The following is a 13,990-nucleotide window of genomic DNA, read 5'->3' as shown; positions in this document are numbered from 1 at the left end:
GACAGCTTTTGCTAAATATATTGTTTTATTTTCTTCTCCTACGTGAATACCTACCTATCTACCTGAAAAATGGATAAGTTTACTGTTTACTCTTTATGAACATGTTGGGGGTTCTGAAAAGAACCTTTGGTGTTGTGTTTTTGCGTTTTTTTTTTCAAACTTGATTATTGATTTTTTTCTGAAGGCTTTGTACTAATTAAATGTTCAACGCCGGGCATCTTTCGGCGTATGCACATATCGTACAATCAAAATGATGGCTGTGATAGGGAATGCATTTTTAATTTGAAGCCACTTTTAATTCGGAAACCATGCGTGGATTTGTGAAAACTGAATGATCAATTTAAAAGACCCCAACCACCAATAAGTTCAAGAACAAGCATAAACAAAATAAATCAGTTTATATTATATGTCATATTATGTCACTTTAGAATGCATTGGTATTGTGGAAAACTTTTAATAACTCTTCTTTGAAAGGTTTAAGGCCATGAAAAGCGCCGTGTTTTACGGTGGCTGGTTTTGCCACAAAAGCAGTCTGTATAAACAAACTTTTGCCTTCTTCTACCTGCTGCCGTTTTGTGATTGCGTTTGCCACTCGCTGAAACTAGTTGTTGCCACCGAACCGAATGTGCTCTGTTCTGTAGGTGGGTTTTCTTATTGTCGTGAGCAGCTTTGCAAGCCAACTCGAGCACTCCGGCGGCCGAAATTCTATAACCGCTATTAGGTATACTTGTGCTCCGGCACCAATCCGTTGATGCGATGTGATGTGAAACGATGCCATACAACCACACTGATTGGGGGTCTCCGTAGCCACATTGGTTGCGCGTTCGCTTAGTAAGCGATCGATCGTGAGTTCAAAACTCAGGACCCTCATTGACCATCTTTGTGTTGTTACAGAATAGCTACGTCCACGCAACAATCATCAGCGATGGAGATCGATCCACGGTCGAAATTAGATCGATTCATCCATACAACTGCTCTGCTCTGCAAGACACATCGGGCTGCTGTTCTATAAATAGCTCAACAATGATCAATCAACTTTCTCCGCTGTCCGGTGGTCTAACTGGATAATGGAAGAACAGAAAGAATACTCTTACGCCTAAATGGCTACTGTGTGAATGTACCATATGTAATGGTATAAAAGGAATACTGGCGAATGGCAACTGTGTAATGTAATGTGCTTTAATTATAGATATGATAACCATGTGACATGTACACGATTAAAATTCGGGTCTGTTACAGCTAAAATGCTAATGAGCCTGAAATAAATAAATGGGATAAAAAAAACCACACTGATTTACGGTTCGAAAGGGAATGATATATTTTTCAGCGGATCCGCGCGTTTTGTACTTTAGCGGTACACGCTCACAGGATAGAGACAAATCGGCAGACTCAGCCAAAGGGGCGAGTCCAACGAGACGAACCAAAGAGCGTTAAAAGGCAGCGATGGCAAAAAAATATATTCATTACGATTTGTTCGCTCGTTGGATTCACATGCAGTTGTTTCTAACAAACACGAAGGCACCGAAGACTAGTGTAATAGTGGAAAAGCCGCCAGAAAGTTCGACACGCCGCAGAAGAATATCTCGGAAACCGACAAGAAGAAATAGAAGGAATCATATGCTATCTACATCATGAAGTGCTGACTCAGGATCATTCCGACACCGGTTTCTCATCGAAGCGTCATGAGCTTCGTCAATGCATCTTTGTGCGTATCGTAGCGGAAGCCTCGCGTCTGACCCACTACAATAAACGGTCAACCATTTCGGCGTGGGAAATTCAGATCGCAATCAGTCTGTTGCTGCCCGGTGAACTTGCATGCGGTTTCCGAAGGTACCAAAGCGGTGAAGAAGTATACTAGCACCAAATAAAGATTCGGAAGCAAACCCAAAAAAGGGTCCTTTTCAGGACCACAAAATCATCTTTAATCTAAAGAGTTTATTCTTTTGTTATCACTCGATATCCTCATCTTGTTCGGCTAAACCTGTTTAGCGATTTCGTTTGCCACTCGCCACAGGATTCACACTTGGAAAATTTCTTCACATCCAGCTTGGGACATGTTGGGTCATAATTTAGACCCCGAACTCTATGTTTACAAAAATATCCAACTAAATATGTCGCATTACAGGTCCGTCCAATTAGCTAAATGTCGAGCTAAATGTAAATTACTGTACTTTCAATCTAGAAGCAATTTAAGAATTGGTGAAAATTGAATAATCGGGAAAGTCCCCAACCATTAATAAGCTCAGAACAACTGCCAAATTCTCATACTCAACATATCCTGGCAAACAAATTATGCAAAATCAATTTGTGTTTTATTATTATTTTGGATATTGTTTTAGAAAGCATCGAATTGTATTTCGTAAACTCTTTTTTGGAAGGTTTAATGGCCCTGAAAAGCGCCGTGTTTTATGGTAAATATGTTTCCTATTTAGAAAACTTAGTATTGTGGTTTTGAAAAAAAAACCACTTCGAACGCCCTCGATGCCGCCTTTTTCTGGATTTGCCACCAAAGCAGTTTGTATAAAGAACGAACTTTTTTCTTCTGCTACCTGCTGCCGTTTTGCTTTTGCGTTTGCCACTCGCCACTCGCTGCAACTGCCTGTTGTTGTCTTGATGTCCACCGAACCGAATGTGTTCTGTTCTGAAAGCGGGGTTTCTTATCGTCGCGAGCAGCTTTGCCAGCCAACTCGATCACTTCGGAACTATATAACACTTCGGAACTATATAACACTTCGGAACTATATAACGGCGGCTAGGTGGACTGGTGCACTGGTACTAACGCGCCCAGCCTAGCAACCCCTGCGGGAACTCCAGACCAACACGGTTCGAGCGGGATTTTGCCTTTCCCTTCACTTTTCCTCCTTTGCCATGTCCAGACATGGCAGCTTGTGTTGTTTTGTTGATCTGATGTGATGCGAAACGATGTGGTGTACGGTTTGGATGAGAATGATCGTTACGATGATGATGATGTTGGATTAAAGAGGCTTTAAACTTTTCAGTTCATTCGCCTCTAAGAGATCGTTACGACAGCGGAGCGGGGATTTTTAAGCTGACTGGCTGGCTCGAGAATTACGCATGTGTGAGACTGCGACCAATGTTTCGTTCATATTTTTTCTTTTTCCTTTCCAATCGTGCTTCATTGTATTTCGCTGCTGCTCTGGTTGCCCGTTTTGGTCGGTACGATTTGAGAAGCAAAAAATGGACCAATCAAAAATGGGCACATAGTGCATTTGGACAATGCTTGATATTTCACAATTATTCAATTATTTATCTCAAGAAAAATGAAATGTTATTCGTTATGATAGATGCGTAGATATATTTCCTATCAATTGATGCCAAAACCTTTGCGATCTATTGAGAAATGATCGAGTTATAAGCGTTCCAAATCTTGCATTTTTTCCTACTTGTTCAGTGCCTAGATTTTCATTTCACCCCCTATATCTTCCGGTTAGACGTAGTCCTACGTCAAAAAATAAAAAAATACGGGTCTAATATTTTGCGATAAGAAACAAAAATTCCAACTTTTCTCGAAAATTGGGTGGTTTGTTGGTGAGGATTGCATGTATATGTGGGAATGCGCATGTATACTTGTGAGTGTCATCACTCCTTGAAATTCACGAAAACAGAAATTAGCAACAAATGAAACTTGTACAGAATTAATTTAATAAGTTTTCAAATATTACTCTATTACATACCCACAGATAATGCAGAATTGAACTTACAAAAAAATTCTTTGATTTGTGCTTCATTTCCCATCCTTACAATCACAGTGTTTCACAGCAAAGCGTGACAGGTTAAAGCTAGTGGAAAACGAATATTTAAATATGAATACTGAAAGATTGGTAAAAATGATAACAGAAACAACAAAAAATTAAAAATCTTCGAAACAACAGATTTACACAAAAACAAAACTGGCATCCCTGGACCAAGTATGACACTGGACTAGCGTGTTTGAGTACATTCGGGAACGGGATCGAACAGAATGTTAATAATTGCTTCCGTAGCAACCCAAAGCTGACATTAAATTCATTTTCAATTAACTGTTAACGGCCCGTCCCTTCGGATAATGATCCTCATTAGTGCCTCGTTTCATTATGCCTCATCTGCATATGAAAACACAACCAGCGGTAGTCATAATTACCCAAAACAGTAACCATCAAACACACATACTCACTGGATGCAACAGTCAGTTTCAATTATTGTATGATCAGAGAGCTTTTCGCTACTTATTTCTCCAACCTCCCGATGGTGTCTCATTAATTTGTATTTTTTTTTTCGCATGCATCATTCTGTCATGCGACGACCTGCCGGTCAACCGAAAACCCGCCCCGGAACAACTGGTACCGCATGGCAGTGGCAGTGGTCTGACGGAAGGTTATTGCATCGTTTTCGACAGCCATTTGGCCTCTGTCAAATGGGCCCTCTCCCATAACCCCCTTTCCCCTTTTAAACCGAGTTTCCGGACTCCGCGAAACGTAACGAACGACAGATGATATGCAAAAATGTGGTCACACTTCGTTCGATGTGGTGTAGTGTCAACAATTGCGCTCCTGATTGCGAATTAAAAACCAGTTAAACCTATCATCGGACTACCGCACAGCCCAAAGTCGCGCCGAGTCGGATCCGCACCGATGGTCTGCATCGGAAATTGGTTTCTGCGTTTTACCCATCGCTCGATAGTGCCCCGGTTCGGTATAGTGAACTCATTGTTTGTAGCGTTTTAGAGCATTCGAGCAACTGCGAAATGGCGAGTTTGATACCCTTCGAAATCGTTCAAAATATGAATGAGATGCTAATAGAGCTGCCATCATTTCCATGGTCAGAACACGAAGAACAGTTCTTTATAAAACCCACCGAACGCCGAATAAAGATATTATATTCAGTAAAACGTTATTCATTACGTTCACCCCCACCACCTTTCCGCACCGCAGCCCGTATCAATGTGCGCAATAAATTTTTGCATAAAACGAAAATTTGAATAAATTTGCAACGACGCTTGTTCTTGCGGGCTATTGTGCTCCGATGCATATTTGGCAAAGACGCCGCAGGAATCGCGCAACTGCACCGTAAAGTGAAGGAGGAACAAAGAAACAACAACAAAAAAAAAGGAAAAATGAAGAAAAATAGCCCCCCTAACAGAGCTTGTATTGTATTCCGCGAAGCCAACCGAGGGCAACCCATCTGCGACCACGACCAGAGCGGCGGCCAGAACGCAAGAACAAACACTTGAAAACGTGACCGGCTGGGCCGAGCGGTCTTCAAAGAGACTGGCTAGTGTTTTGCATACTTCTTCCGGCGAGTCCGCGATGTATTATGTGTCTCGGAAGGTGGACCTCATACGGAATGTGGCGCGACCCGGTAAAATATGAAAATGGGAACTGACCGAAGGTGACGGAAGCGGCACAAGCCGCCCCCGACGAATGGCGTAGGTTCAAAGCGGCACAATGTCTGGAAAATAGTTCAACACCTTTCAACACTAATGATCGACACCATCAACGTCAAAAGGCAAATCATTGCAGCCCCCGACAAATGGCAGCGAATGGGCGCTCCTAGGGCGTTGTTTTCGCACGACTAGTTCGTCTTGCGAATACGCATATGACATAGTGGACGCAGAAGGGGCTAGGGTATAACAATTGACAATTCGGTGTGAAAATTGGTTAAAATGCAAATGTTTCAAATAAGTTTTTACCTTCGGTTCAGAGCTTTAAGTGACATGCAAAACACGACTGATTTATATGAGGGCGTATTCGGAGTCATTGACCTTTTTTTGCAAAAGATCATAAATTGAAATACAAATATCTGCTTAAAATACATTGTACTGAAAAGTTGTAGGATAATCAACATTGTAAATACATTGTAAATGTACTGTTAAGAATCTTACTCAAAAATTAAATTCAATATAGATAAACTTTATAACTCAAAACATGTCCCCTTCGATATTTTTTTTAAATATTGGGTGGCCCGAAAAGTAATTGTCGATCATTTCATAACAAATAAAATATAATTTTTGTATACATAGAATGAACGCATAACGATGGGATGTACATAATTCAAATGCTTAAGGTGAAGGTGGAAGGAAGCCACAAATGGCTGCCAAATGAGCGCCATATTTCTTTCATCTCTTTCCCTCACCCCTCACCCGATATGCAAAGAAAAATCAATAATTTTGCGGAACAGTGTGTAGAAAATGATCGTTTTCGCACACTTCCCATCAAGTAATATAAACCAAACTCTAATCGATTACTCGCAAGATATTGAATTTTCATCTGCCGTTGCAATGTATATTGAAAAACGTCGGAAAACTCGAGCTAGTGCTCTGAAAGGTATATTTTCAAATTTTCAATTTTCGCAATGGTTTTGTTTGTATTGGTGAAAACAGGGCTCGAAATCTTCGAAGGTAAAAAATGAAGACCGACTCTATTCTCCATAGCTTCGCCTCGACTAGATCTGCTACGGCTGTCGCCGCCAACATAAAGTGACTTGACTAGAAAACGAATTGACTAGCGATGACGAGCGAGGATGACTGGTGAACTAGTCCAGTCAGTAGTTATTTTAACTGACGCGACTAATGAATACAAATCTGCCTCTTCATTCAACTGACTTCAATCCACACTTCCATTTCCCCCTGACACTTATTTTATACCCGCGTACGCAATCTTATTTTTACGTCCATATAAAGAGGAACGAAAACATGATTTCTGATACAAAAAAGAAGTTACCCCATCAATGGACGGTTTATTGTCCACCCGTCGTGAATTCAAACCAACGAACTTAAACAATTATCAAGCATGCTATAAAGGTCCTCGCGTTAGTATTCGTAAATAACGTGGAAAATAGCGCACACATACTGCACGCTATTTTATACGTATGAGTAATTTTCGTGTACGATACAAAATAATCTAGCTCACCTGTAGCGTATGTCAAACCACGTTGAAGTCGAACATCGATGCATGCAAACGTACAGTGGAGAGAGAAAGAGAGAATCGAATTCGTTTTAGGGGAAGTCACTTCAAAATGCAATGAGGACAATTTGACTGGGAAGAATGAAATGATATAGTCGAGTCGGTAGAGGAAGATAGCGACTAAACGCCCGACTGACTGCTTAGTCGTTTTGGCGGAGAAACTGCGTGAAGAAGCCAAAAGTCATTACTAATTGAATACAGATATAGTCAGTCAGATAGTCAGCTGACTATCCTCAGTTGACTATGACTATGCCAGACAACACCACCCAAACAACTATAAAAACCACTCAATAAAATGTTATTCCAGAGTCATAGCGTTTCATGTCATCAAAATCAATAAAATAAAATTGTGTTGATATCAGTACAATAATTATTTTTACGTTTAATGGATCTATATTCTAAGTTATAGCAACTTTAACACTTAGAGATGAACCAGCCTTTGGCTGAAAATCTCGTTAATAAAGAAAGAAAGAAAAACTTTAACATTGGTTAAGAAAATTGTATTGCAGAGCTCGGAACACTGCCACGGCTGCCTCTGCTGTCAAAAATATATTATTTTTGTTTCAATTTTGGGGATGACGATTTAGTTACCTTCATTCTATAGTAGATAAAAGTGCGTATTCGTTTTTGTGAAAAAGTTCAAGAGCTTTTTTTAGAAATTCGATTAGTTGTAAAATTGCTTATGGGGCAAAGTTCCGCACCAGCATTTTGCTCTTAAAAAATTATAAAATGTTTTCAACCAATTTTCTTACAGGACGGGAAGGGAAGAAAACTAATTTGAAGAAATGCACTTCAGAAATGCTCGAAATGGCCCGACAGAGGTTTCAGGAGGGAGTCTCGAAGCGTCGCACTGCGAGCAAGAAAAATATACAAAATAATTCAAAAGAATTCCAAATAGAATTTTTTTTTTATTTTCACCATGCATTCAATTCAATAACGGTTAAGTTTCGTTTATGTTCATGTCTTCACATTAAATTCAAATAAATATTTTTTTCAACAATAAATTAGGTGAAGGTAACAATGTATTTATAAACTTGATTTGTTAATAAAAAGAATTCTGTTGGACATTTTATAGTGTCAGTCAAATTTCCACGTGGTATGGGGATGGCCCGTTATCATATTTCTAGGTGCGAAGAATCAATCAGCACATAACAAAGCCATGCTCGACCATAGCACCCACCCTTCTCCAGCCATACAACATCATCAACATTCTCCTCCCCACTGGATGGTGCCAACACACTCTAGTAAAGATGCTTCTTCCGCTGGTAAAAATAGAGCATTTATTTTTGTTACAAGTTATCTCAGAAGCTCAATTCAATAAGTGCGCACCTTTGCCCCGTACAGTGCGCACTTTTGCCCCCACTATGGGGCAAAAGTTCGCATTTGTCATTTTGTATTAAAATAGGTATGTGTCCTACTGCGAACAAAACTCGAGAAATTCTTGTACTACGTTTCGAAGGTAATATATATAGTTATAATTTGGTGGGCAAACTGAATTTTATTTGATTTCATTTCAAGAGTTACAACAGTTAGGTGCGCACCTTTGCCCAGCACTACTCTATGTTCCCGAAAGATGAAATCCTATGTTAAAAGGTGCTCCCGGCTGTTTTGGCATATAACAAATGGAGCGATATCCTCCGCACTCAAGTGGTTGTAATAAATATTCACTGAAAAACTGAAAAATTGAAAATTGATAAGATTTAAAAGTTTTGCGAAGTTGTAGATTTTTCATAAAAATAACTCAAAAAAAACTTAACCGCAATAGAACATAATAATTGAGTCTAACCTTTCTCGAAATATATAATAAATGTAGTCATTATGATTATTATTATTATTATGTTTTCATTCATTCGCCGCCAAGTCATTATGAAATAACCATGTTTCTGATTATTCATAATTATCACACAGTTATTTGATGAAAACCCAGAAGGGTGAAGTCAAGACACGAACGCTTTGTTAACGTAGGAATACGAAATTAGTGCCGGTGAGATCAACCATGATAGAAATTTAAGAATGAGCTCTTTTGTAAAAATATTTAAGTGCACTGCAAGGGCCAATAAATGAATTTCCGTTTGGAAGTTGGTTGCTCGCTGTCTGTAGCAGAACCACCTAGTAATATTTCTCTTCTGCTTTGCTGCTGCTCGTCGATGGAAACTCTACATCCTGAGAATTCTGAGTCGAATTTTACATGTCCCTTCAACAGGGTAATAACGAAGATACAGAGATTTTAGTAGTTTTGTACAAACAATATTCAAATAATTTAACCGTCGGTCGTTTTTCTAACAGAACAAATGTATTTATGTTGTTAAATGACAGATGGCTCTAGATCGAACTTTATACACACATTCGCAAGTAACCTCACTTTGTCTAAAGCCAGGCGTATTGCTTGCGAGCTGAAAGCATTTTTGAATGAGCATAACGTATTATTGAAATACTTCAAATCACACTTGCTCGGTTTACAAAATGACAAAAACGTTTTTGTCATCAATTCTGATAAAATATCTGCTAGAGAACACGTGTCTAGATTCAGTGCGCAAGCGTTACTAAAATCATAGAAGGTGTCTGCACAATGACGCGAGAAATTGTGATTCGAAGGAAAATTAATAATCTGGAATAGATCGTTAACGCACATCGTTGATACGATTCTCTCCATGTTCTTCTACAATAGCACTCATCATAGTATTACTTGCATCATTTTTAATAGTACTTAGTTGATATTTCTATACCAAACAACACGCCTTGAATGTATTCTGAGTAACGAGCTCTAGAATGTGTGTGACCTCAATGCAAGCTAGAAGAAATATCTTTGACGAAAAATGTCCGACCGTTCTGAAAGAACAAGATGAATATTGTACGAACATTAGACAACGCGATCCTGCCACAGGTACTCAGTTCATTATGAACATCATTACTCATTTTGAAACAATATTTATGAATAGCTATATCAGACGAATAAAATAAAGGAGTGCGCTCGATGGATTTCATGTGTATCGTTTGATGTCATTATATGACGTCGTGAGCTGTACCAACAATTCATGGTCGACATGTACGCGAAGGTAGAGAGCGAACGTCTGCGATTCCTACGACCTAATCAACATAAGTGGCTTGAGGAAGAATACATTCACTTGGGAAAACGCTATCACGAGCAACGCCGTAACAGCGTCAGAGTCAAAATTATCCGAACGGATTGCAATACTGCATTCTGAAATCTGTTCGATTCAAGTCCAATCGAGTTGTACAAATGTATCAACCTTGCGACGCAATTCGACATAGACAACATTGAGCTCCGTGTTCCATTTCTGTGAAGCAAAAATGCAAAATGGACATTCGGAAGGAATAAACACCTATTCACAATGTGTATCAATGAAGCAAGCTTAATGCGTCTCAAACAATTGCTTTGGTTGAACGGGATCATTGTAACATAATACCCTTAAAATAACAGCTAACATTTTTATACATTTTCGCGATTTAAAAAATATCATCTCCAAGTTGCATTTCATAAAATTTTAGAATTCAATATATTCTGGAGCCTTTTCTATTTTTTTCTTCTGTTCGTAATACTCATACTATATTTATTTGGAACTCATATTATTTTCATTTCGTTTTCCCTCATAAAAACCATATTTATACATTTTTTTGACGATGCCAGGCACAAAAATTAAACACTCCATCGGCGAGAGTGTTGAGAAAAGAGTCGGGCCCTTTGATGACTTAAACTTAGTATTTTTTCGTTCAAGACAAATTCATTTAAAATCCAAACAACAGTTTATAAGTAAGTGAACAAAATTTGTTTATGGATATTTATGGTTCAAACACCAAGACTCCACCAACAATTTCAAACAACCCACCAATATCTCTTACTCCTACATTATCAAGTTATGACAAGGCTCGAGCGAGTGGAAATGTGAAAGACATGCATCCGAAGATCACGTTGCCACGGAACACAGCACATACTCGTACATGGGAAAAATGAACAAACGATGCTTTGCGCGACATTGCACCAAGCGATGATGATGTTGCGCGCTCCTTTCGGAACCGATGGTACCCAAACCCGAAGCTTCGTGTGCTGATAATCTCCGGCTATCGTGGAGCCCGGTACAAATGGTGGTGCCCGAATAAGGGAGGCACATTAATATGATTACAAATTTCATTGCGAGTTGTTTTACAAATTGACGTCTGCGCTGGCAAGATTCGTCGTGTTTGATGGTTCGACAGGAGAGGCACAGAGCCCTGACTGTTGAGTTAAGTGTTAGGCTCTTCAGGTGAGATCCGATATGTGCCTAATCATTGCGGTTTGAGATTTGAAGTCTTCGTCTGCTTGAAGTGCATTCTTTGCTAGCTTACAAAGGCATGGGACTGTTTAATCCAAAGGTCATGAATTTTCGGTGCGATGATGTAGCGATTAGGAAGCACATACACCCTTCTCTCTGTTAAGTGTGATGAGGTTTAGCGAATTATTTGTTATTTCTGTGGTCATCCTAATTTGTGGAGAAGAATATGATTAAGAGATGGAATATTATCATGAAAAGACACGCGTTATAACTTTGTCGAAATAGCGCGTTCAAAAGCTGATATTTTTTTAAGGAATTTCGCATCAAACAAAATAACCAAGTGGTTTTCCCCAAATTGATTCCTATTTTGTATCTTTAGCAAATTCATATGAGGATCTTACTGCATTTTTTTGTGTTTACTCGTTCCACGAAGAAAATCTCGTGCTAAAATAGCCCAATTTGCAATGGAAATGAGTTCTTATTTTTCAAATTCCATACAAAGTCAATCACGAAATATACATTCCTGAGAACGAAGACTCCATAAACACACACGATAGCTACACCAGGTCGTTTGTGTCTTCATATTTATTTTTATATCGGACAGGCGGAAAACGATGCAACAAAACATCGCCGTTTCCGAGCAAAGATGCCGCGTAAATTCATAGGTCCTTTCTAATTTACGTCATCTCCGTGGAGAGAGTTATTTAGTAGGGTGAATGTAAGTTTCTCGAATTAATTATTTTAGCATAACAAATGGGTATGTTATTTTGTCAACTACAGTGACTCGAAACGAAAAATATCCACTTGAACCATCATCATTTCATGATACTCAAAGAACAATGTTTATGAGATGAGGTTATGTTTTCGTATTTTAAGACGTTTGACGTTTGGGCATAATCTCCACCTTATCATTCAGATGATGTGCGTTAATCTCCTTCCAGGCTCTCGATAATGCTGTGAAGTACGTGTCCTTGTTCGTTGCCCCAGTTTTGCCCACTTTATTATTCAGAATAAAGCCTGTCCACATTAAATTTCGGACCCTTTTCTTTCAGTGTAGTTTATGAAATATTTCACCCATCAATGAAATATTTCACTTACATGACAGCTGCAACCCATCTCTTTATTTCGATATCCAACACGTTTACATTCTTCTTCAGTTTGGTAAAAGGGCGTCGAATCAAGTGGAAGTACGCAAACGCATTTTGCGCGAACGGCAGCAAAATCCAACACTGTCGGTACGCGATCTCGCCAAAAAGTTAAAACTGCCGAAGAGTACCGTGTTTAGTGTGTGCAAATCGTTTGACCAGCGCTGTGGATCGGAAGGTTGGAAGCAGAACAAATCGAGAAGTATGCTCCCGACAGATGGACCGAAAGGTGGTTTCCATTATTGAGAAACATCCCAACCTTCCAGTTAGAAATGTGGCTCGAAAGGTTGGAAAATCGAAATCATATGTACAAAAAGTGAAGCAGAGGCATGGACTGAAGGCGGACAAAGTGAAAAAGGTGCCCAATCGTGATGATAAGCAAAATTTCACTGCAAAAAGCCGTGCTAAGGTGCTAAGGTGCGAAAATATTCATGCACCATAATGGACGACGAAACTTATGCTCTCGAAGACTTCAAACAACTTCCGGGTATCGCTTTTTATACTGCAATGTGAAGGAATGCCGTAGCCGAGTGTTTCCGGACCAAGATGCAGTCTAAATTCCCCAAAAAGTACTTGATTTGGCAGGCCATATGCAGTTGTGGCCGAAAATCCAAATCTTTCGTCTCTACCGGCACTATCAACAAAGATGTCTACGAGAAGGAATGTCTCCAGAAGCGGTTGCTACCATTCATAAGAAGCCACGACTCTCCAACGTTGTTTTGGCCAGATTTGGCCTCTTTTCACTATGCAAAATCCATCCTGGAATGGTGTAATGCACATGAGGTCAAATATGTTCCAAAAACAGCAAATCCAACGAACTGTCCAGAACTTCGCCCAGTGGAAAAGTACTGAGCTCTGATTAAGCGAAAACTATTCGAAACTGAGAAGAAAACGTATGGGATTAATGATTTCAAGAGGAGATGGAAAAGCGCCGCAGCCAGCATATCTGAGGATACTGTACAGAACCTAATGGCAGATGTTCCCAAGAAAGTTCGTGAATTTTAGAGACAACGTAATTAACATCGAAGTAAGCTTTCCTTGTTTTAGATATATGTAAGACTATTTTACTGAAATAAACAATTGGTTTAGTTGTATTACGTGAATTTTTGTTTTACTGACATCATCTCGGTGTCCGAAATTAAACGTGGACAGGCTTTAGCCCACAGATTTTCAATAGGGTTCAAATCTGGACTTCGAACAGGCCGTTCCAAAACTTCCGTCCGCTCCGTGACTTGAAAAAAGTTGAAGAATGAAGTCTTAACCTACGCCGTTTCTTGCAACGGATTCACGAATGTCGTTGATTTGAACCATGTTTTCCAGACAACAGCCCCATGATTTTTCAGCCTATGCCAGCTAGAAACACTGTCATATTTTTACCTTTTATAGCGTCAATGGCCGCGTCTAAAACAGCTTTAAGGTGGAAACAGAATGCCGCGTTGTGCGTTGCTCCTCATCAGCTGTCATTGCTTGCGTTTTGTACTAAAACATTCGCCCAACGCAGTCTGTTGATTTGAAGTCACAATCTAGCATTCGCGTCACCACAAGAACAAAATAAAATTCGTATGAAAATCTTGTTCTTGTTGTGTCCACGGATCAGCTGAATGTTTTTGAA

At 39.5% G+C, this 13,990-nt stretch overlaps 1 protein-coding gene across 2 annotated transcripts in view; it reads right to left on the bottom strand.

Moving 5' to 3' along the window:
* LOC129775022 (LIM domain transcription factor LMO4) overlaps positions 1–13,990 on the bottom strand; it is a 967,612-nt gene that overhangs the window by 780,871 nt on the left and 172,751 nt on the right. The gene's annotated exons all lie outside the window — the stretch shown is intronic.

Source organism: Toxorhynchites rutilus, chromosome 3 (genome assembly GCF_029784135.1).
Source record: "Toxorhynchites rutilus septentrionalis strain SRP chromosome 3, ASM2978413v1, whole genome shotgun sequence".
In the NCBI taxonomy this organism is placed as follows: domain Eukaryota; kingdom Metazoa; phylum Arthropoda; class Insecta; order Diptera; family Culicidae; genus Toxorhynchites; species Toxorhynchites rutilus.
The sequence above is the reverse complement of the archived record's forward strand: the minus strand, read 5'-3'. Positions and strand labels throughout refer to the sequence as shown.